Below are 25,704 nucleotides of genomic sequence, written 5' to 3' on the forward strand. Positions count from 1 at the left end.
TCAGCCCATTGCATGCTGTCCTAGTAAACAATTGCTTTAGAAAGTAGCTGGAATGGCAAATTATGCCCCTAATGGGAAGGCATTATATTTTCCACGTCTTTGTTGTACGTGATTTCTGTATGTGTTTAAATGGGTAGCATCAGCATAGAACTGAAGACAGTTATATGAAAAATAAGTGTTTGGGGAGTATCTGGTGAATAGAAATAAAAGTAGTTTGGAACATCTGACCTTGCAAATATATAAGCACCGAATTTTCTTCATAAATTTGTTCCATCCATTTCAGTACTGGGGCTATGGGGCGTTGGCTACAAGGCCATTTGTTTTCTGTGGCAGCATCCCAAGCCTGCCTTCTGATCTTTCCTCGTCCATGTCCCTGCTTTGATAGTGAGACAAATTCAGGCATCACTGCAGACAAAAAACCCTCTTGCAGGAATGAGAAAGTAATTTTCCATCTTCTATTACGATTCTTATTCTGACATTTCCAGAAACATATGGCCCGTGTACTGCGAACGCTGTGCTAGGATGTGCTGTCCCTCTGCCTTGCTTCCCAGAACACGCAGTCCCCCCCTACACATACACACACATGCTGGCACTGACATGTGATGATGTCTGGGGTTGTGCTTGAGCCTGCTGGCAGCAGGGCACGTCTGTGCCACCCATCCCATCCTCCCCATGTCCCTGTGCGTTTGTTTCCCATTGCTTCAGGGAGCAGGAGCTCGTGGGTGCTCCAGCCCTAAGTGGCTTAAGCTGGCTGCTGTAGGGGAAGTAAATGAGGTAGGAAGCCCAAGTGTAAACTCGGCACACTGCTGTCTGAAGAGCTGCTGTTTCGGTGTTATGGCAGCTCTGCAGTCTGCACAGGGTTAAAGTTTCTGTTGGTCTGAGCAGCTGGAGATGCAGATTCTACATTCTGCTGGTGACAGAGGAGAGGATGAAAGCAGCAGCAGATCCTGCAGCAGGAGCCCTGTTGCTAAGGAGAGCTTTGTGCAAGACTGGAGATGTTGGTCTGCAAAGTGAACACGAATACCCAGGGTTTCTCCCTGAATGGCTATCTCTGCTTAGAGCTTCCACAGCTCTTGTCTCTTCCGAAACAGAAGAGATTGCAGGGAATGACCTGTATGTCAGTAGTGACAACAGGGCCTGCATGGCTCTGCTGAAGCAGAGGATGCTTTGGAGAGACCTCTGCTGTGTTGCTGTCAATGTGGAGCTGTCTGCTGGCACCGTGATGCTCTCAGCAAGGACTGCATCTGAAGCCAAAGATTTATTTTTGCTCTGCAGTAGACAGGGTTGTGCTGCCAAGCAGACAGCTCCTGACCTCTCAGCAGGTATCCCAGGAGAGAGGTTTGCAAGCATGGTAGTGGCCAGGGGATGATTCTTGCTGTGACACTATTTCCTCGAAATCCCCCTTCCTGTTCCCAGCAGTACTTCCAGGAACAATCTCTCCATCTCCTGCACACAATACCAGAAAGCCTGTTTTGTTTTTTGGATACCTGAAGATAGGATGGGAGCATCCAGCCTCACTATGTAGCTCTGTTAATGAGGCTGCCGAATGCAATTAATTAACAGCAATATCTACTGTGGTATTTAGAATAAGACGCACCGGTCATCATCACTGCTCAGCTCTTTCTGCATCTACCCACCCACCGTGCAGGGCAGCATTGTCAGGGTAAAAACTGCATCCTGTCTCTCATCCGAAAGGGAACCATGCCACTGTGTGGCAGTCAGGTCCCCACACTGAGATGTGTGATACAGACTTGGTGCCCTTGACGTACAGGAGCAACTCAGTAGGTGATGGGAACTGGGGCTGGATACTCAGAGCTCTGCCCGGCAGTCTGGTTTTAAGGGTGGATTGAACATGATAGTGGTGAACAGAGAGTTGGCAGACAGGCTGGAGGGATGGCTGCCAGTGATGCTTTGGGCAGAGGTGAGCTACATATGTGGATGATTGGTATCCAAGGCACCTTCTCACTTGAATCTGTTGTTTTTGTGTGTGTGTGTGTGTGTAAGGACTGTTTCATACTACATCAGCAGAAATCCTACTGGATTTTTGCTCAGGGAAGAAACGGGTTTGACTTGGCAGCTGTTGGGATCATTAAGGTCTGCATTACGAAAGCATCTTTTAGGCAAAGTGATTTCTTTCATGGGGCCATATTACAGTTCAGTGATTACGTAAATATCGGTGTTTTCTTTTCAAGACAGTAAATAATAGCCCCTGGGGGTTCTGTGCAGCTGTATCACTTCTGCAGGCTCTCATAGTCCTTTCGAGACTGTTGATTTTTTCCCCCACTGCCCACCTGACTCACTTCTTTTAAATGATATTTACAGTATTTAATAACTAACTCTGAATTGCCCTGATAAACCACTGTGTTCCTGCATGTGGCTAAACTGAGTTTCTGTTAGTGTGACTTATCTTCTTCCCACAGCCGATGCAGAGAATGTGCTTCAGTGCCCAATATGTTCTGTGTTCTGAAATTCCTGAAGGCTTTTTCTTTACCTACTGGGTTTCATTTCTCTAGGCCAGGTGCTGTGAAAAACTGAAATGTGCTAGCCCTTACATTCAATGTATGGCAAAAAGATGTATAAATTGGAGAGAAATTCACCCAGCAGGTGCAGGCAAAATGTGGATCACAATCTCTCCACTTTACTGTGCATCCAGATGTGCAAGGGGTTAAATCACAACACCAAGCACAGGCATGACAACTGATGGCCTTACGGCACAGGCAGGAATCCTGGAAGCCATCAGCAGCTCACTGCTAAGCCAAGAGCCAGGCAGTGGGGTGAGTTGATAGGGATGTGTGTGGTTGAGGAGCCTTTTGTGACTACTGCAACTCTTCTCTATGCTGCCTGGTGTTGCAGCCTGAAAGCATTTAGATGATAACTGTCAGCCTTTCAAAACCATAAGCTTGTTTTACAAGTCATGCATATTTAATGATATGTTGAATTGAAGCTCTTTCTTATTAATCTCCATTTTCTTTAGTACTGAGAACTTGTATTTTTACATAAGTTTAGGCTTTTTTTTTTTTTTTTTAAACTTTTAAAGTGGAAGGTGTAGATCTCACTGAAAAAGCAACAAAAGATGATCTGACTCAAAATCAAATGAATCCCAGAGCTGGATTTCACTCACTGGAATCTCTTTGTGAATCTCACTCACCTTTGCAAGCCCTGTGCTAAGAACTACCAGAGTCAGTAGGACTGTCTGCCTCCCTGATTCAGCAGTGAAACCCCATGCATTAATTTTCAGAGAGAAAAATCCCTAAGTAACATTGCGGGTGGTTTATGTAAATCTCTTTCCCTCGGTTCTTGCTGCTGTGAATTTGGAGCAACACTTATAGGGCAAATGGAGGGTCTAAATCATTGGAAATGCTCAGTGTCTGCGCAAACATTTTTATGGCCATTCTGTCTCCTGCCGTTGCTGTGACTGCACTTTAGGCACAAATCCCTCTCAGACAACAGCCGATGGGTGCTGAATCTTGTAAATGTAACAGCATCCTTTAAGATCCCAGTCACCATTTGGGGACCTCCGTCTTGAAGTGGGCTGCAAAATTATTGTGCTCTTCTATACACACACAGTGGCTGCAGCCTCTTATCAAGTTCATTCTGCATTTCTCTTCCCTGCTGCCGAGTTGCTCTTCTTTTAATTAATATTTCATCCTGTTGATGCAACTTGTCCACTTATTTTCCCAGTTCTTTGCAATGCGGATTTCCCAAATTGTTTCCTCGGGGCACTTGTAAAATCAAGATCTCGCATCTGAGGAGCTCCGTGCAGCTCAATTATTGAGATTTCTTGCTGAAAAATGTATGCACTTTTAATTTTTAAAAGTTGCCCAGTAAAATCAGCCGGGAGGTAGTTTGAGGAATATTGTATTAAGGAAAAAAAGAAGAAAAACCACACAAACTCCCAAGTGGATTAGCAGATACAGCACGATATGTCCAGAAATCTTTCCCCAGTGTTTGATAAGGGAGAAGAGCCTGGAACTGAGCTATATCACCTTCTAAAAGTCTCAGTAGTTGAAGCCACAGGAGATTTCATCTACCTACCTGTTCACCTTGCCCTGTGCAGTGCCACCCTAACTTCAGCCATGCTTTGCTGAGGGTGGCAGCATCCCGGGTGAGCCAGATGTATGCTGGGGGCTGAGCAGGAGGCAGGTGCTCGGTTGTCCTTTTTGTGCATAGCAGATTGCTTCCCTGTTCACACAACAGACTGGCAGTGCCTCCTACTCTCTCAGCTGTCATGTATGAGGCTGACAGGGCCCAGTTCAGTCCTTGTGACCCAGCTTGTGACCTCATTTCTGTCCTTACAGAGACCACTGTAGGGAGGACAGTCATGAGCCACTGCCCCTATGGCTGTGGGGCTCTGAGTGCAGACAGCAGCTGTGCAAGGGACATCATCTGAAGTTTTCAAGAACAGGGTAGATGTGGTGCTTGGGAACATGGTTAGTGGGCATGGTGGTGCTGGGCTGATGGTTTGGTATGATGATCGTAGTGTCCTTCTCCAGCCTTAATGGTTCTATGATCATGGCCATGTGTATTCATCCAGATGCGGTGAGGAGGAGATACAATTATCCTCTAGGAGTGAGTGTTGTGCAAAAGGCTCCATGGATGGCCCTACTACATGCAAGGAGTTTCCCTTGTTTGGACCAGGATAGAGAACAATTTGCTATGGTTTTCCTTGGGTTTGCTAAGAAGCTAAACACGGACATCATGAATGCAGTGAGAGAGGGATAAAAGCTGTTAAGAACTGGTAGATAAGTCAGAAAAGTGGTAGTTCTGTCATACTTCTGCCCATCTCCACAAATATATCCCAGTTCCCGAGGGCCACTTAACCTCTCACAGTAAGTACAAAGATGGCCACTATGCAGCTCACTAGCCCTAAAATGTAATGACTGCAGAGAAGAGCTAGTATGTTGAGAATATATAGGAGGAAGAGTTTAATATGTTGTAGTAGAAAGGTTCATAAGAGGGTAGTGAAGGAACAGCATCAGTAGGAGCCTCCTGCTCATGTCCTTCATGAGATCAGAGGAATTGAGATATGAGAAACAGAAAGAAAATCTATGTAAGGGTGGAGGCTGGACAGCATTGGTTGGTGATTCTTTTTGTGTGTGTGTGTGTGTGTGTGTGTTCAAAGAGAGATCATACAAGTCTGTGTCCACATAAGGTGTAAAATGAGATGCTGCCCACAGCCCCTGAGTTTTCTTCCCTGCCACATCTCCTATTTCTACAGTGTGAAATGTGGGATTTTTTACACACACAAAACTGGCTGATCTCACTTTGCAGTGAAACTCTCATGTTTTTTCTTCTCTGCCAGCCTCTCCCTTGAAATGTAAATAAACAAGGTTGGAGACAGATAATGAGGCCCTAGGGTAGGGGACTGAAAATCCAACACCGTGTTTCCTTTGGCTGAATTTCTGAGGGGAGAGAAGAAAGCTGGATGAGAAATGATATAAAAAGAAATCAGGCCTGTAGTTTGCCATGTAGGAAAGCTCAGAGCTGCTGTAGAGAAACAGTGGTATGCAAGCTAATGAATAAGCACAAACAGTGGTGAACACTTCCTACAAAACCTCCTTCAACCTTTTTTGAAAGCATTTTTCTTACTGGTGCTTGAGCAAAACCTGCTTGGAAGCTTTGTGCCCCAAACAGTAATGAACTTTGCTGGCTGGTGGCCAGGAAGCTTCTCAGTGGTGATTGCAGTGTCTTCTGAGCTAGACTGGTCAAGGACTGGGATACAGCTGCTGAATGGCAGCAGATCTGCAGTCACCAGCTGTGAGTTGTAACTAACTCCCAGGACCAAGATGAAACCTTTTTTACCTTGTGTTTTCCTCGTGAGAATTGATTCCTCTGCACTTGATACCGCTTCTCTCTGGAGCATCCCTTTCTTTGTCGTGTAAGGCACCACATCAGTAGGGCTAAAGATTGGCTTTCCTTCTAGTCAGGTTTGTAAGTGAAAAAGTTGTGCTTTAAGGTGTTTAAGAAACGTCCGTTTTCTCTAAGCAGTTGTGCATTTCTATAGGAAGCTTTGCAGTTCTCTTGCTGAGCATTCCTGCAGCGAGCATCTCAGCTCCTGCAAATGCCCTGATCAGAGGAGGAAAACATTCAATTTCTGTCGGTTTGTTGCAGTGTAATTAGCTCCATGAAGCAGTGCTTGTACCTCTGCCTTGGAAGCAGGCAGGGAATCGCTTAGCAGTGGCATAGCAAAGTCAGCTCAGGCTCAGCTCTGCCCTCCTCTTTGACGTTCCCTTCCAAGGTACCACAACTCTGCCTGACCCTACTAAATTAGAGATGGTTTTTGGGCACTTACACCATAGAAGTGATAGCTGCAATTCAGTGCGGTAATACAGAAGATCCTGTTTATAAGGTGAAGCAATCTGAAGCAATCCAGGCTTTTCAAAAGGCAAACCTGCAGAAGCAATTTCTGCATTTCAGTGAAGGGTATGTGTGAATCTGCAATGATGCAGAATGGCAGTGAAGGTGTTGTATTCACAGCACTTACTAAGGAAGATATTGCCCACCAGTCTTGAGTGTTCGTATCCAATTTGTTCAAGTTTGAACAGCTAAAAGGCTGCTCGTTTTCCTAATTTTTTCTTAATTCAGAGGCTACTGGGAGGTAGCTGCCATCTGTACCTGTGCTTGCAGTGGAGCGTGACCTTGGGTTCTGGGACAAGGCTCAGCACCCTTCATGCCCAGGTACCACAGAGAAAGAGCAGGCAGAAAGCGTCGCACACCCAGCTAGTGCTTTCTAAATTTCTACTTAGGTTTAACATTAAGCGTGCTTTTAGCTGCTTTGTTGGGCATGGCTAATACTGTGTCTGCATATGTGTGTGGGCAGAGGGCTGAATGGCAATGATTTGCTGTGAAGCACATGGATAATTGCTCTGGCTTGGTTGAGGCTTTTTTAGAATTGTTTGTAAGAGCTTGAAGAGAAAAAAGAAAATCCAGACATGCAGAGGCAGCCTCCTGCAGACAGGACAGTGTGAGTGGGGCCCCGTGGGCTCACTTTAAGCATCCTCCCTATGCATCCTCTGTTGCTGCTTGCATTCAGTTCCTTCCAGTTTCACACCAAAAATGGGCAGACAGTCTTCAGAGCAATGAAGCATGTCTTTGACCTTTGCATGGGAGGGGACCTAGCTGCATTTGGGATGCAATGTGTTGCCCCGTTGAGCCCATTTAGAGATCAAGGTTGTTAAGCACAGTCCTGTGTGATGCTGCTGTGAATGACAACTGATGTGCAGCAAAACTCTAACTGAATTCAGAGCTGAAAAGAGCAGATGTGACTTTTCATACAGCCTTCTGGTTTCTTTTAATAGAGCACTATAAATGAGGTTATTAATTATATCAACAAGGAGAATAACACCAGGTATTTTCCCTGGTGTTTCATGGCTTGCAGAGTTAGAACAAATGCTCTGTGCTATCAGTCTCCAATGGATCTGAACACAAGCTTAGACACCAGGAATGCCTGGTTCTTTCAGCTTTGATATGGACTCATTATTGTGTGACATCCAAAAAGTCCCTTGAAGTTTGTATTTTGGGAAGTACTGCTCTGTACATCTGAAACCAGACCATTCTGGTCCACATAAAACGCAGCCAAAGGCTCCTCCTAGCTCCCAGAATGAAAGGCGTTATGAATGCAAAGTTTGTTATATGTCTACTGTGTAATGTCATGTGTACTCGTAATGTAGTAAACACTGCAGATGTTCCAAGGACATAAAATCTTACCTGTAGTAAATGCATTCCGAAGCTCCTCACTGAATCAGTCTGAGCCTCTGATGTCCTTGTGATGATTTTGGTTGAGTTTTGTCCCTTGAAGGTATCTGCTGCCATCTTCCTATTTTATCTGCCAGACCCACCAGTTCCAAGCCCTTCTGTTAACCAACACGGCAGATGCACTTAGAGTTACGAAGCCCAGAGTAAGCAAATCTAAAGTGTTTAATCTATTATTAATCAGCCAGTTGCAGAAATGATAGGGCTCTGGGGGACCTCAAAGGACATCAATATTTATGGCCTCGTTAGCAAATGCCACATTTTTTATTTTTTTTTAAAGATACAACAGGATTACGAAGGATGTTTGTGTTTTGAATCATTCCATAAAAAGGCAATGTCATGTTTTGGGACAGGAGGATTCAGAACAAGGTATTTAATATTTATCAAAGTATTGAGGCTTCCACCGTACGTCTGTTCTTCTTTGTCTCTCGTTGCGGCTTTCACCTTCTCCAGAAGGTTGCATTCAGAAAACCCTCCCCATTATCATCTGTCACCTTGGGAGTTTTTAAAAATGAAAAGACAAAACCTCCCTAATTCCATTTGCCAAGATAAATTATGTATGTCCCACAAAAAAAAGGAAGCCATGAAGTACAATTCTGGTTCTAAAGACCTCTATCCGTTACAGGTGGAATTTCTGGATTAAGCGAGATGAAGCATCTCATCCTGTAGTGTTGTCCTTTGTCCTCAATACGCAGCCTTTTCGACTAGATTAGCTTTTGCTTTCATGCATTTGTACTTATGGTTTTCAAGTATGCTACAGTTTTAGTTCAGTTAGTTTCTCTTCCCTTAGTCTCTTTATTCCGGAGCTTGCTCCCTATGTGCAGTTTCTAAGTTTTTGTTTTAAAAAAAATCTCTTTCCTGGAATAGAAGAAAAATCTCTCATCAAAAGATTACTTCAGTGCCCCCATCTCTAAAGCATCCCCTCTGCTGTACATTACTGTTCTCTGTTTCATGCAGGAGTTGAAGGAAAGTAGAGCAGAGGCTGAAATCCAAATGGGAATGAGAGGATAAACCAAATTGTAGCACTGTGTAACACAACCCAGCATAGGCTCTTCTGAATAGAAAACAGGTGTAGCACATACTAATTCACATTGTAACAAACGAGCAAGCAGAATATCCCCCTACTTGGGCCCGAGTCCAGTAGCACAAAGCCAAGAAGTGCCAATAGAGGTTCGCTGCCCATGCAGTCTGACTGCACAAAGTCTTCTGGTATATCCCAATCGTTTTATTGAATGCAGCAGCAATTCCAGAGCTCTCTACACCAGGCGTTCCCCTTCTCTAATCTCTCTGTCCAGGGAGTTTGAAACCTTGTTCTCCTATCCACGTGAGACCCATAATCACCATGACTGGAGGCTGGTTCATCCTGTTCTTTGTGTGCTGGGAAATGAGATGTGGAATCCCTCACTCCCTTTGCTCAGCAATGTGTTTTGTGTGTACATCCTCTACCGTGTGTATAGGGCAGTAGCATTGTTTGAACCACTTGTAATCTCAGAGCTCTGGGTCCATGGCTGCCATGGAGAAGGAAAGGCTCAGCAGTGGTTTATGTGGCTGAGTATTTGAGGTGTGTAGTATTTGCCTACTGTGTAGTGACTGCCAGATTGGCTGGAAATAAATATGCTGTGCTTACACCAAACCAACCCTTGGGCTGAAAAGGTTTGTGCAAGAGCTTGACCTACAATACTGTGTGCTCCACACTTTGGAAACATCACCTGTGACACTGATGAACTTTTTTACTTCTTTAGTTTGAAGTATTCGGGGCTTTCCCCAGTTTTCCTCCCACCATGAATCTGATTTGGCCTGTTTGCTTCTCCCCAGCAGTTTTGTGCTCTCTGCACCTGAAGCCAACACAGCAGGTCTTCCTCGGCACTTTTTACCCACTGCTGCACCCCAGCCCGTTGCAGATAATTACAAATTTCTGTCTAAAAGTAGCTGAAAACTTGAAGAAAATATTCCCAGACAAAACAGGCCTTTGCCGCAAAAGATTTTTCCCCCTCAAGAAAGTAGTATTCTCAATAAATGTTTACTATCTCCTTGCCACTGCAGATCTGAAATAAAAGGTGACTGTGGAGATTTCTATGTATGCTCACACTTGTTGCCATTTTGCCTCTTACCTCCCACCTACCAGTTGGAGAACAGAAAAAAACTCTACAGAGTGTGATGCCAATCTCCACCTAGTTTCATATTTCTCTTTTTTCCCCCCATCTTCTCTCCGCAAACAAAAGGAATAAAAATGAAAGTATTTTTTATCAATTTTCCTGATTTGAAGGAAAATTAAGACAACTTGAAGCAGCACTATATTGGATAGTCCTGTTTGCTTTCAAATTTTCCATATATATATATATATATATATATATATGGAAATATACTCACACATATATATCTTTTTTTGTTTTAAATATTACTTCTTAGGAGCATACAAAAAAAGGGTTTAGCTCTATTTTTCCTTTTGTGTTCTCTTCTGAGTTTTCTAACTATAAATAGGAACTAGGAGAACTCCTGAAATAAATAATCCCCATTATTATGGGGGATTATTTATTATTTATTATATTATTTATTATTTATTATTTATAAATTATATATTTATAAATAATAAATATGCAATTATTTATTATATATTTTATTATTTATAAATTATTATTATATTTATTATATGGGGGATACCTCCCCACCCTCACTCCCTCTTTCCCTTTCACTCCGATTTGCGTGAGCTCTGGCTGTGGGTTTGCTCACCCCATGCATCTCCACTCTCCTCCTGTGCCTGCAGCCACTCTGCAGTCCAATGGCTGCTCACTGCCCACGCTTTAAGAAATGCCATTCTCTGCTTAACAAGACCTCAAGTTTTGCAAAAGCCATCGACTTCAGCTTAAGCAGAGGTTGCTTATTCCCATGGGGCTGAGCTCTGCAATTGATGGGATGGTATATAGACACATCTGGCTTTCTATATCCCTTTTAAAAGAGATTATTTCAGCTTTATGCAAATGGTAGGGACCTTTATTTCTTATTTCTTCTCTTACGCTGCTCAGTGAGTATCCCTTTCATTCTCTTCATCCAGGAACAGGGGAGAAAAGCATCAGGCATGCTCACTCCTGGGAGGATAACGACATGCAGCAGCACTTGCAGTCCACTAAATATTCATTTCCCGGTGGTTTTTTGTATCTGTGTTACAGATATGTAATTCCTATCAGACGTGTCAGGTGTTTGATGTCTCTGGAGACAGCCCAACAGTGGAGGCGGGAGACTCCAAGAATGTAAATGTGTGCTGAGGAAATGTGAGAGTGTTTTTTTGCATGCCCCGGTGATCAAAATAGATCCCTGGGTGCTGCGCCTGCACTTTCCTCTCTGCTCCCTTTCTGCTTCTCGTCTGCTGCAGTGACACTGATGCTGCAGTTGTGCAGGAGAAGGCCAGGGCAGTTTTCTTGTAAATGGGGGAGGAGAGCTTCAGGTGTGAGGTCAGTGCTGGGTATGAGGCACAAAGGGAAAGTTTCAGGTTTCTTCCCCTGGTGAAATAAAGCTGAGGAACGGAGGTTTATTGCACTGTTGGCTTTTTAGGACCGTGTGCTAGTGCAGGAGGGTGCAACTCGGAGCCCAAATTGCCCAGTGTGACAGGATGGGGTGCTGTTGCCGACACCAGATTGTGTGCTCTCACCAAAGTGATTCTTTACACCAAACCAGCACTGCTTTGCTCCAATGCTTCCTTCAGAAAACAATCCCACATCTTCTCTCCTTCCACAGCTGCAAATCTTGCAGTGCTTCACCATCTGCATTTATTCATGGCCTGTTTATTGTCAGTTGTTCTCATGCCAATGTTGTCTTTTAGCATCGATAGCTCTTCTCTAGTGTTTACCCCTCTGATGTTTTTATAGAGAGCAACCCTATCCCCTCTCAGCCTTTGTTTTCCTGCACTGAGCATGCCAGACCTTTTAAATCTTTTCTCTTGAGAGGAGCTCTCCATTTTCCAGGACAGATACACAAATACCCAAGGTTTGACCCCCCCAGACCCTTTGTACCTTGGTCTATCTTGATAAAAACACACTGTTTCTACTGCATTGAAGTCAGGTTTGTGCTCCAAACTTAGCATAGAATATACTCTTTGGGAAAAGGGATAACTGTGTGTGTGTGACACACAGAGAGGTCCCCGTGCCTATGGGATACTGTGTGCGTGCCAAGGGACGCTGTCAGCAGGATGCTGTGTGCGAGACTCCGAAAGGGATTACTCAGTGCGTGAGGGGGTGTTGTAAGGAGGATTTGGAAGTACGTGACACTGAGAAGGATTAGTCTCACTGTGAAAAAGTATGTGCCTGTATTTAAGGGGGAAGATAAGCGAATGGCTGCACGTGGCTCATGGAGAGAGATTAGCTCAATGCATCTGCAAACAGGATGATAAGGAGCGTGGTGTGCGCCGCTATAAGGAAGTGGGGTTTTAGCTAATAGAAGGATTTGTGTGTGCACATGTGTGCGTGCATCCTTGTGGAACATGATGATAAGTATCTGAGAGGTGGGTAGCAGAGATCTATCCTTTACAGGAGGAATGCCTCTGTGGGTGTCCATGGTTGTGCCATGGCCTCAGCCATGCTGGCTGTGAGCTACATACATTCTAGGTGAGTTTTACAGGGAAACAGTCTGGGAGTGGCCAGGCTTCCTGCCCACAGCTGACAGTGAGCCCTTGCAAAATCACTGACCTCATATCGTTCCCCACTCACCTCAGATTTATCCCTACTGCTCCACCTGGCTGCCATCACAGCGCCTCTTCCAGGTGGAAAGGGGCTGGCACTATCTGGGAGCAGCTCCTGATCCGGGGCAGAGGATGTGGGTTGATGGCATCCCAACGCTTATTTTTTTAAAATGTTCTGACTTAACACTAAAACTTTTCTCCCTTATGCTCTCCCATGGGAAAATCAGGGTGTTATGTTAGAATCAGCAGCTTCCTACATTTGATCAAACCTCGCTTTTCATTCAGAGAGGGAAAAAAAAAGCATTGGAGATTTTCAGCTAGCTTTACTGTTTGCAATATATCTGAACTGGGTCTGTTCCACTGGCATTAGTTTCATCTCAGAGACGCTAAAAGTAAGGTAGGCTGAACCTTTTGTGATAAGATGGATCAAAATAGTTGGGGGATCTAGGATAACTTTTCTTCAAAAAATTGACCCTATGCTTGTCCAGCAGACTGTTTGAATGTTTGCTTTCTGTTTAATGAAAAGTCATCCAAAGCCCAGCCAGCTGTATTGGAGCTTTCAATAATATAGAATCAAAGAGTGGCTTGGGTTGGGAAGGGACCTCAAATATCATCTGGTTGATTTGTAAGGAAGTAGGCTAAAAACCAATTAGCTGTAGATTCCCCTTGGTGCTTGATGCTGCACAAATATAACAGTATCTTCTGGTTAGAAACTAAGGTAGGAGGCTTTCAACCAAAAATTAATTACGTTTCAGCACCAAAGAACATTTCCTGTTCCCCTTCCTCCCAGCACTCCCATATCCTCCTGTTATTTCCCATACATTCCTTTTGAAGGGTTTTCCAGTCAGGACATTAGGAGAAGTCTTTTAAGAGTCTTTTATCACAAATTCTTTCTGGACTCATGCCTAAGGATGCTTCTGAGGAGGACCTTCATGACCTACACTCAAGCAGTCATGAAGCAGGTATATTTTGCAAGCAAGTCACTGCAAACTGCTTGCTCAAATCAGGTCCAGCATCCCTGCAGCCTCGTTCAGTAAACATGTTGTATTTCCCAGATGGCAAAAGTAGACCATGTTTAAGCCCATTGCAATTCTGTTGTCCTCAATGTAGTCACCTGAGGGAGTGTAATCTAGACAGCTTTTCTACACTGAAAAGAAACCTTTTAGTTGTCTTATTTTGCTTCTGTGTAGATTGTTGTTTAATAAGCAGATGAAAAGTGGATGATTTTGCCATTACTCCCTGCATGAGAGATTTGAGAATGAGGCTCACAGGATAGTGCAGGTGTGTTACAGCCACACGTTATGCTCAGCCATTGGACTTGCAAAGTGCACATACACAGAAGACTTCTGTCAACCAAACATTCCCCTCAGTGCATCTCAATTCTTAAAGTCTAGACCTGCTTCAGAGGTAATGCCACCAAAGCATCTAACCTCTGAATGCACTGATAAGAGCTGTTGGAGCAGTCAGCCTGTATAACAGTGTATGTGAGTTAAGGTCTGATTTTCAGAGGTGAAACGCACCATATGGCTTCCTTCTGTGTCCTGATCCCAAATCACCTTAGGATCATCCCAACGTATCTTTAAAAGATGTGGAAGCCATTTAAGCACCTTTCAGAAATGCTACTGAGGCTCTGCACTGACACCACTCTGCTGTCAGGACCAGCAGAGCACGGGGATGATCACACCACATGCTTAGGAAATATGACTGCAGATGTTCGCTGCCATGTTAAATATAGGCATCCCAAAATAATTTCTCTCGTGGGGAAATTAATCTTTTCTCTAACAGGAGGATCAGGAGCTCAAAGTGAAGGATACAAGTATTAAGGCTGCCATGTTCAGCAGCTATAAAGGGTTGTAGTGTGGAAATAAGAAAACCACACCAAAGGTATAAATCAGATATTTAAATTACACCCCTTGGTATCCATGCATAGAGACAGAGGGATCTGCCCGAAGGATGTTTCTTTTTGCCTTGCTTCTTCCAGATCAAGTCTTTTGTGTGTGTGTGTGTGTTTGTGGTTTTGAGCCATGGTGGCTGCATCCTGTCTTTGCAGCCTTCTCTCATAGATGGCAGTTCCACCTGCCTTTACCCTTGGCGGCTTTTGGAATAAATGGTGCCTTAATTAGGTTAATTATATCTTTAGCCATCCATGTGCCCACTTCGCATATACTGTTAGAGTCCATTACACAGCATACTTTCCCTAGTTTTCCTTTTGGGAGCCAAATCTAATACCTGATGTGTGAAGCTTTCCACAGCTGAGTTGTCTCATATGAGGTCTGTTAAATCCAAGGACTGCTTCATCTCCTTGAAAAGATGGCGCTCCTGGTTTCTGTCTGTCCAAAGGCTGCCCAACCCAGTGTGATCAATGACTCAAATTTCACAGACAAATGTATTTTATCGCCCTGAAACATCACCAAGTGCTTATATAACATCTGGGGAATAGTGAAAGAGTTTCTGTGACGCTTGTGCAAAGTGGTACAAATTAGCATCCTTCAGCTTCCTGCTGCTCTTCTGACTAAATAATGTTTTGCAGGCAAACTTTCTGCTGAGAGGCAGCGAGATTTTCACAGCAGCTGCCTGAATCATGTCATACCCTTTGGTTTACACTGATTAACTGCATGAGACAGGAGCAGCATCTGTATGTGCAGTGTCACTGCTCCCAAATGATGAATGACCTGAAGTTTATAACAGTTTTCCTTACTGTGCTCTCGTTGGCCTCCTCGCAATTTGCATTTATGCAAAATGTTTTACATGATCTTTCTTGCTCTCTGCAGCTCACTAGAGAGCCTCTTGCTTAAGGAGCTTAAAAACTCTCCCAGAATAGGAATCAGTAGAGGAGGAAAGGTGCTGTTTGTATATAACTAGAGGAGGTGGTGGTGTCACCATCCCTGGCAGTGTTCAAGAGGCATCTGGATGAGGAGCTATGAGAGATGATTTAGTGGCTTGTGGCAGCAACGGTAATGGGAAGGATGGTTGGACTAGGTGATCATGTAGGTCCTTTCTAACCTTGTGATTCTATAATGATTCTATGATGATGACCTCAAAGATTATCTAGTTTCAAACCCCTTGCCATGGTCAGGGTTGCCAGCCACCAAATCAGGGACTGGATCAGGTTGCCATGAATGAATGTGTTTGCTCTGCATGTGAAAGATCTAGCAAACACACCTTTCCCAAAGTGATTGCCTCTCTAGGATATACTGTAAGGATGCTTTGTGCCTGGGAATTTGATTTTGCCTACCACTGACATCAATGAGGAATGGTTGTTGAAGGGTTTTTTAATCAAAAAATGTGCATCCAAGGTAGTTTTGTGTGATGGGTGATGTGTGCAGCAACTACTTTGGCCCTGAGACATTTTTTTGTGCACTAAACCACCTCAGTGTGGGATCAGGTGCAGGTTCGGGAGAAGGTTGTAGTTGTGGAAGCCCCCTCTGATGTGTTGGTGACACAGGAGATATTTTGGATTCCTCTAGCAGTCTGTGGGGTTCCCCCAGCTGCCCCATTCCAGTTTGCTCTGCTCAGTGAGATGGATGCCTGCACCTCCCACCGGAGGGGAGCTGCCCTCTGCAGCTGGTGGCAGTCACAGTTTAACAAGTATCTCCTCTGCAGAAGCTCCATCTGGGCAGGTTCACTGGCTGCACTTCCTATAATCTGCTTGTTCCACCACCCACAAGAAACTATTTGCACAGAAGCTCCACCACAGACCATAAAATCACAAACCATAGGTCCGGCTCCTGCCATCTGTCGCAGCTTTGCATTTCTGCTCCCCAGACAACACAGTCTCCCACCAGGATTAAAAGATCCGAAGCTTGAATTTGTTTGTTTGGGATTGTTTGAAAAAGCTGCTGCTCCGAGGCACTGCAGAAATAAAAATCTGCTTGCCATTATCATTTATTGCCCTCGCAATGCAGACGGGATTAAAGCTGTTCTAATGACAGGGAAGAAATTGTAATATTCCCCTTGACATTAAGCAGGCCTAAAGAAAGCTGCGAGCACAACGGAATGGAAATTAATGTGAGAAGGAAAAATAAAAAGCCCACAAGAAATGACTGTGGCAAAGAAGCACTGAGGGAGGCACTTCAACCCACAAAAGCCATCGCTCTCAGGTGTCAAAGGATAGGGTGCAGCGAGCTCAACCCTTGCTGAGGTGTTAAATGGGGTTTCAAAGCCATTTGTGCTTTGGCAGGCCTTAGGTGAATGCATGTACCAGTGGGTAATACAAAAGGGTTATGCTCTGGAGACTTAACCCTTATCAATGAGTGTAGCTCACTGGGTTTGTGCTTTTGCTGCTCCTCATTTTAGAAGAATCTAATGGCTCCGGTTATTGCAGAAAAGATGGCAGTTTTGGAGCAGCGTTAGCACATGTAGGTTTTGGAGCATATGCTCAGCAGATACCTGTAATGAGTCTTGAAAATTTATAGAAAATGTGAATGTTTATATATAACACGTCAAGCAGCTGGTGGGTTTAGGAACTGCTTCCCCCATTCAGGCCCCAGGGACAAGATGCTCTGTCAGAGTGTGTGTTTGCTTTGAATAATGCTGAATAAACGCAAGTTCCTCCTCTGCTGGGGCTGGTGAGACCATTCCCATGGAGAAGTGAGCCTGGCAGTGCTTTCCTGCACACAGTGAACCCTGTGCTTTTTATCTGCTGCCTTTTATTTTCAAATGAGCAGGGAGTCAAATCGTGGCAGAAAGGCCAATGATAGCTCAGTGCAAGAGGAAGGCAGCCTGGGTGCCCTCTGACAGCCCATGCAGCCAGCTTCCCTCCTAGGCTGGGAGGTATTTTAAGGTAGGGCACATGTAAGGCATCACTACTGAAAAGATCGGTCAGCTTAGGGAAAATTCCCCCAGCTCTGTATAGGTCCCTCTTTACCCTCTGCTTTACCTTCTGCTCTTAGCCAGCTGCATAATTTCTCTCCTCTCTGCTGGGAAGGTAATTCTGTACTCCAAGGAGGCTACTCAGTGGCTTTCTTTATTGTTAGTTAACGCGTATATATTGCAGTACCTCACAGAGGCCTCATAGCATCGTTCGAGGCATCCTACAAACATGCACAGCAATGGTTGCATCTGCAGCAGTACCTGCATGCAAGGGATACAGGGTAAGGCTAATCCTGAGTCAACTGGAATTAATAGCAATGCCCACACTTCCTGTGGAAGAGTAAGAGATAGGGCATATCCATTCTGCTTCTTTGAAGGAATCTGTGCCTGTGAATTTAAAAGGGGTCTCATCTAGAAAATCAATTAAAGACATCACCACCATGAAAAGGAGTGAGTATTTAAGGAAATGCAGTGGTCTCTTTTCATTTGCATCCAAAGCAGGGATTAAAACTGGGCACACCATGGCCATACTCATTGAAACCTTTCAGGGTTAATTCTGGCTTTGACTGTCTTACAGCATTTGGGGTCTGATTCTGCAGTCAAGAAATCCAGTGCTTGTATCTGAGTAATAAGCTGCTAAGGGTGCATTTGGGAGCACGGAGGGCTCGTTGCAGATGTGCATGCATGCATGTTTGTTCCATCATGTTGCTTTGTAAAGAAGAGGTGGAATGTTAATAAATGAAGTTGTTAATTTCCAGTCTGTTATTGAGAAAGTCTTAAAATTAGTTGTGTTAGTTCAGCAGCATGCAAGGATAAGCTTTTATGCACTGCAGCACAATGCAATTAAAAATTGGAAATTTAGAAACAAGACTGGAAAAACTGGAGGCAGAGAGAAATGAGAAGGAATTTCAAGTGCTCACTTCTGGCTGTAGGAGGAAAAGCGGGCTCAGGACATGAGACAATAGGGGAGGGCCATGTTGGATATTAGGAAGTTTGTTCTCAGAAAGTGGTGATGCAGTGGCACAGCTGCTCAGGGAGGTGAGGGGGTCACCATCCTTGGAGGTGTTTGAGAACTGTAAGAGGTGTGGTGCTGAGGGACGTGGTCAGTGGGAATAGTGGGGATGGGTTTCGGTTGGAGTTGAGGATCTTAGGGGTCTTTTCCAACCTTAATGATTCTGTAATTCTATGATCACTGCCATGAAGACATTTGTGTGCCATTGTCTAGTTCTGTAACCAAACCTCTATGCAACTTGTCATTCTCCAGCAGGTATATGCTCTCAGCACGTATCCTGCATCTTGCTGGTGAAAGCACATTGTGTGGGAGGGGAAGGGCTGAAAGCCACAAGGAGAACCATGAGATGCAGAAAAGTGAGCTTTGTAAGCTCACTTTGGAAGCTCAGCACTTCCAAATGTTGGTTGAGATCCCAAAGCAGACACTAAAAGCTTGTAGACCCAGGGCTGGAGGAGGTCTGTGTGGTTACCTGGTCACCTGCTGTCACTGATCACCAGAGACTTCCCCACTCAGGCTGCTTTCTACATGCAGCTGCCCCATTTGCCTGTTTTTTCTGAGAAATGCATTTTCACATCTCTGCTTTGAAATAAGCATTCCAAAAGTTACTCAGCTCTTTGGTCACCTGTCAGATCATGAGTGATGTATTTTACAGCGGCACCCCCAAGAAAAAGCATTAATCATATTGATTAAAAATGAACAAAGGAGATATGAATGTAATGGAAAATTTAAAGGTATTGAGCTGATGGGCCAGGCAGAGAGGCTGACACAGAGCTGCAGCCAAAGATAGTCTCAATTACTGTCTTAGTACAAACCTGAAGAAGTGTATATGTCATAATTGAACTCTATGCCTGGAGCAGACTGAAAGGGCTAAGGAAAACATTGTGAGCAGGAAGTAATCCTAAAAAAAAAAATGGGAACACTACAGCTGAGAAAATCTGTCCAGATACTGTTTTCTCAATTGGAGGTAACAACACGAGTCTTAGGAATGCCACAGAAACTGAGAGATCAGTTTGATGGGCACATCTGCAAAAACACAGGCCAGAGAAAATCTGGGAGTACCTGTGCACGTGTTTTAGGAAGCAGGGGACATGGGAGCATAACATTCATTAATGGGATGAAGGTTAAGAAAGGAGTGGGGTTAGGTGGATGTTAACACCCTCTTTTCACAACAGAGTCAAACATTAATTCTGAATCTCATTTCCACATGTCCATAGCTTGGGTTTCTTCTTGCAACCTGTTGCCACTTTGAAGGCAAGCACTTAGAGCATCCTCATCACAACCTGAGGTTAGGACTGAAGGCAGTCACAAGCCTAATGTCTAGAAAAACTGCCCTGAGCAAATACAATGCACTGGGAGAAGAAAAGGGTTTGGTGCTTTGTTCTTTTCCTCTGTTGTTCACGTTCCCCAGCAGAAAGCTACACCCTGGTACTGTCATTAGTTCTCCTATTATAGCAATTCTTGCAGACAGGCCACCTAATGAAGCAGCAGAAGTAAAATTAGTTCAGTCCTTATCCTTCACCTCCCTTTATAATAGCTGTCTTTTTTTCCCCATTTTTCCATCTGTAGTAATCTTGCTTTAATATTCATGAGTGTGCATCAGACACGGAGATTTCAATGAGGATGAATGTTGGGATTTCTTTTTCGTTATAGGAGGTTGGGTGAGAGCAGGATAGATGGCTGAAACATCCAACTCTGTGGCTCCAGAAGTCTCAGGAGTTATATGCCTGTACCTCATTTTTAATGTTTTTTGAGGGCCTTTTAAAGGACCCACCTGATACCAGCGTTTCACGTAGGAGATTTGCTCCTAATGTGTAATCTCCATTCACCTTGAGTGCCGCCATTATTTGAAAATTGATTGAATATTGTCTGGGAACTCCTGTGTATTTAATGCTTAATTTTCTGTGATTCAGTAAAATGACGTGTATAAAACAGGCAAAGCAAACAGGGCAAGTATTGACAAATACAAGTTTACTGACTTGGTTAAGACCTTCGGTATTTGGATTTTATCTTCTGTTCTCCAGGCGTGTTGGGTAAGAACAAGGCTCTAGTGGAAAAATAAAAGAAATTTCAAATGTGAAGTGCAGGAGGGGAAGAGTAGTGATTTTCAGTTAGTTCCTTTAAAATAGAGATGAAAGTCAACTTCAGACTGCCTGGGCCTCACCTTCCACCATGACTCAAAAATGCACTAAATGACTGGGAGTCCTGAGGAAAGATTTGTTATCATGCTGCCAACTTTTTGTTAACAAAAGCACCATGACGTTTCTATTTCCTTAAACCTGGCAGTGTAAAAGGAAGAAGCGTCCCAAATCCATTTTTATTTCAAGAAAGGCATCATTTGTAACCAGGCAAACTGACTTATTTGTCAGCCCAATAAACTTAACTAAATGAAATCCTAAACTCTATGCATAAAAAGTGATGAAGAGCTCTTCAGTCAGATTGTTGTTCAAATGTGAAGGAAGGAAAGCAGATCTTGATGTAGATACTGTTGGTGCTTTGCAGCCTCCAATGTGGCCAGAGTAGCAGTGAAGGAAAATGATGAGAGGGACTGCACCTCTGTGTCTTTAATATATTTGAAAGAGAAACATATATTTCTTGTGATATCACATCAGCCCGATTTGCAGTTGCTTGAAGATATGGGACATATCCACTGCCAGCTAAATACATGAGCAGAGCGATGGAGTTGTGTAGAATCTGTTTGGCTTTCCCCTGCTCAAAAAACCTGTGGGAACACGCTGTCGTTGGGATGTGCTGAAGAGATGCACTCTGGCACCTACGCCATGCTGGAGAGCTGTGAGGACAAACATTGGGGAGCAAAGCTGAACTGATCCTAATTGAAGCAGACACTGGTGCTCTTTCATCGAAATTCCACCGGCTTCACCAACCTGATGTCAGGTTCTCCATCACTGTGTGAGGGTTGCCTCCAGGTAGGGTGCACTAAAAATAAATCACACATGCACATCCCCTCCCCAATCCCACGCACAAACTCAAATACTACAGGCGAGCATGTGGGAACTGCTCCTTGGCACCACTGCTGCCAATTAGTTCATTTTGCTGCAAGTGCAGTTCTGGAGGAGTGAGGGTTTTTGGTTTTGTATCCCAGGAATTTGGGCAAATGAGGAACGTGCCATGCTTAGGCTGAGGCCTGTGTTTTAGGGCTAGTATTTAGTAATTCATAGAGGACTGAGATGACTATTTTATTTTACTCCAAGTCTTCCCACACTTGTCTTGAGGTGTTTAAAAGATAGTTGTTAATTAGGTTTGTGGAGTAAGTGCAAGGACTTCTGTGTGTTGGATTGGGTGGCTTTGAAAAGAGCTCTTAGGCTTTAGATTTCCAAATTGCCTTTCTCTTCACCTGCTCACTTGGGCCTTGAAGAGAGGGTGCAATTTTTCTTCCAAGAGGTTCATCTGATGTGACTTCCTCTAGGCTTGGGAAGAGCTCTGAGGTCAGGCAAGGACCAGCTGGGCTTTTTTGTCCCCTTCTGCAACAGAGAGCATGAATTGTTTGTGGGGAACATCTGGGGATATTTCATCTAATCGGCTTTTTTTTTACTGCCGTTGTTGCTTTGGGAGTTAACGCTGCCTCTGCTATTCCTGTTCTCTGACAGAGGTGCACAGCAGTTGAGTCCCCTGAGAGCTTAAATGCCTTCAACTAAACAACGTTATTGGCTCCCTTCAGGGGTAACTTGGTGAAACTTAATGGTCCATGAGACGTAAAAAGTCAGTAGGAATGATCTAATGTCCCCTCCTAGTCTTAAACCCAGTGAAATGGTGAAAATTCTTCTTCCAGAGGAAATGGCAGACAAGCAGTATCCAGATCCCCTACCAGGCTTCTCCAGCTGTGCCCACAGGGAACAGCTCCCATTTTGCACTTGTGTTTGCAGATCCTCAGCAGAATTGCACCATTCTCACTCTTGGAAACCAAATCTTAATTTCCATCCTTCTGTGCAGCCCCTCTTTGTGGTCACTGTTTCAGAAAGCAACTTTTTGGCTTCCTTTCTGCTGTTATCCAAATCCAAATAAAAGTTCCATTGTATCTGTCCTCGGCTGCTAGACAGTTGTCCCATCCCGCTTGCAATAAAATCAGTGCTCTACTCTTGGGTTTAAAAGCTTTACCTTGAATATTTCCATGTGAAAGGAAAAACTAGAGAGAAATTGTACAACTAGGAATCCCAGAGCCTGGGGATTTCAGGCCTGACTGAAGCATGCATGTTTCTCCCTGTCAGAACTCAAGGGCACACCAATGGCTGCCAATCCCTGGAGGGAGCATGGAGGCCTCCTCCTTTTCATTCTACCCTATCAGTCACTCTTTAAGTAGGTACTGGGAATCTAATGATGTTATTTTGATTTCTAGTGTAAATAGCATTGATTTTGGAACAATATGAGGAGCTCCATCTCACCTGCTTTGCAATGGCACTGTGGAGTTGTTGCTGGCTTCCAGCATAACCGGGTGATGGGTTAATGCATCTGATTTACCAAATCTTGTTTGTGGGATGGGACTTTGGAAGAAAAGCTGGGGAGCTCTTCCAGAATGCCTCAGTGATAGATCTCATACCTGGAGCATGAGGGGTCTGGGACAGCAATGATGTTCAGTGCAGCACATGCTCGGAATATCCCAGCAGGAGATACAGCCAGGTTGTTCACACAAGACTGGTCAGTATGAAGAGTATCTGCCATGGTTGTCAATCATTATGAATGATGTTTTCTAAGGGTTTGATCAGGGGGAATCTTTCTGTAATTAACTGCAAATTTGCTGTAAGATGATAGCACAGCTGCAGCCCAGAACAAATATTATCTGTCCTTCTTTCCATTTGTGCAACTCAGAGGCCAAGAATAGCACATGTAAACTGCTAAAAACATCTACATTGACGTCCAAGTAGATGCTCTTTGCTCATGCTCACATCCTCTGTAATACAGTTTTGCTGTTGAATGCTTCCAGCCTTCTGCCTACAGGAATGAGCTGAACTGTCCATATTGAACTGGTAGAGTTAGTGACTAGACTGAGTGCAACTCTGCTCTGTAAGAAGACCCAGCCTCTGGCAGTATCACTGTAAACAGGTGGTTACTATGAGGTTTGTAAGACATGATGTTATTACTAGCCAGTTGAGCAGAGAAGCTTATCTTCTTAGATTCTTCATCCCTGTATGAACTTTATCCCTGTTACCTTTCTTAATGTTTTTGGATAGATATTGGCCAGAGACTTATTGTGACTACTGAGGAACTGATAAGCTTCTTCCCCTCTGGGAGAACAAAGAGTAATTTACATTATCTGCTTCCTCTAGATATGTTTTGAGGGGAGTTTACAAGCAAGATGGGAACCAACTTCTTACGCGGTCTAATAGTAGTAGGATAAGGGGGAGTGGCTTTGAACTAAAAGGGGAATTTCAAGTCAGAAGAATGAGATGTGAAACCAAACCATTAGGAAGAAATTCCTTATTCAGAGAGTCATGAGATGCTGGCACTGCTGCCCAGAGCTGTGGGTGCCCCATCCCTGGAGGTGCCCAAAGCCATGGATGGGGCCCTGGGCAGCCTGAGTCAGCCCATAGTGGAGGCTGGGACTGAATGGTCTGTAAGATCCCCTCCAATCCAACCATTTTGTGATTCTATGTTTTATAATTCTTGGGAGGATTGGGCTGCACAGGGAGGTGGTGGAGTCACCAGCCCTGGAAGTGTTTAAGGAACATGTAGATGCTGTGTGAGGGATGTGGTTTATTGAGAACTGTTGGTGATTGGTGGACAGTTGGACTGGATGATCTTGTAGGTCTTTTCCAAACTTGTTGATTCTAATTAAATGAGAACTTAATTACTAATGCATTTTCTAAATGAAACAAAACAAATCTAAAGAAACACCACCTATCTTTTTGTGCACTAAATAAGTAGCAGTAACTCTTTTTTGTTTTGCTGGTCAAATGCATTTGGCATGTCTGTAATTTAAAACAGCCCTGAGATTTAAAGCATTTTGCAGCCACTGCTTTTACATCATACTACGATCCATCTCAGAAGGGTGGCTGCAGTTCTCTCCCTTTTCAGTTTTCCAGATTAATTGACATGACAATTTATTTGTTGTTCTTCGGATGACAACCCCCTGCAAGCCCTTTTTTTCCAAATTATCCTCTTAGACTGAAAATACAAAGTGAGCTGGGGTTCTTTCCAAACATACTAATGACAAAGAACATTCGTGCTCCCAGTCGTCTTTGGTGCAATCTGTTTCAAATGCTGGGATTGATGAGTGTCTCAGAACAGTGTAGGAGGGCTGCCTGAGCGTGACTGAGCCACCAAGTTAAAAAAAAAATTATATATTAAAAAAAAACACACACTATTAGATTCATTTTCAAATAGAATATAAAAATTCAGGGAAGCCACAGCTGGCCTAAAACAAGAACTGAGCTAACCAAGTTTATTTGTTGTCTGGGATATTAATTGTGCTGCATTTTTTAGCTGTCCTGAGAATGTCACTTTAATCATCTGATGAATCTGAAGCCCGGGCCTCTAGAGATCGTGTTCTGATCTCTCACATATGGTATATCGCAGTGTTCATTAGACCCACTGGTCCAGTCACATGGAAACAACATTCAGACTATTTCTATCCTTATCTGCTACTTTTCTTCCTGAATGTGTCAGTCCCATGATGAGGACAGTGACTCCAGCTGACACAGACACAATTGCTGATTGCAAAGAGAGTCACTGCTGTGAAAATAAAGAGAAGAGGATTTTATTTCTGTCACGGCTCAAGCTTCACACGAAGTCTCTGCCATGCAGGAATATCAATTCCTTTGGGGGAGGAGAGTGCTGAGGTATTTGAGATTGTGGGCACTGAGAAGTGGAAAGTAGATGGGTAACCCTGCCAGGCTGCCCCAGACCTGTGCTTCTTCTAGAAGGAAGGAGAAATGCTGACCATATCATGAGATATGGTTCTCAGCTCAGGTCAGAGCCCAGCTGGGGATGGAGCTTGTATTCAGGAGCCTGTCTCCAGCCACACATGCAGAGCAGTCAGGACTACCACAGAAACCAGGTCAAAGGATTTCCTAGCAGCACAGAGTGCTCGTCAGGGGACCCCAAAATGTCACATCCAACTTCTCACCCTGTACTCTGTTGGGGGAACAGGGGAGTGGGGTGTGAAGTGTTGAGTCAGTACAAATGTCACAGCCAAAGGTCTGCAAGAGTCATAGCAACAACAGGAGAAGACGCTATGCCAGGAGGTCTGACACTGGGAAAATGCTGTCACTGCCACCACCTCCAGCTTGGAGATTTATTGATATTAAATTGTGATGTGCCATAAACAGGAGTGATACGGAACGAGTGTGACTGTCTCAGGGACTAAGTTTTACAACCCGATGTGTGAGCTTTCTCTGCTTCGCTGAGATCCTGAGGCATTTTTCGAGCAGCTCCCTCCATCTCATTAAGTGCTCCCCGGAGGAAGGCTGTGACTTGAGGGAGCCTTCCTTGCACAGCATACTGC

At 44.1% G+C, this 25,704-nt stretch overlaps 1 protein-coding gene across 4 annotated transcripts in view; it reads left to right on the top strand.

Annotated features, from left to right (window-relative positions):
* Positions 1–25,704, top strand: part of GRIA1 (glutamate ionotropic receptor AMPA type subunit 1) — a 118,430-nt gene that overhangs the window by 31,599 nt on the left and 61,127 nt on the right. The window lies entirely within an intron of this gene.

This window comes from Coturnix japonica, chromosome 18, assembly GCF_054131305.1.
Source record: "Coturnix japonica strain WE chromosome 18, WE-NBRP24, whole genome shotgun sequence".
Taxonomy (NCBI): domain Eukaryota; kingdom Metazoa; phylum Chordata; class Aves; order Galliformes; family Phasianidae; genus Coturnix; species Coturnix japonica.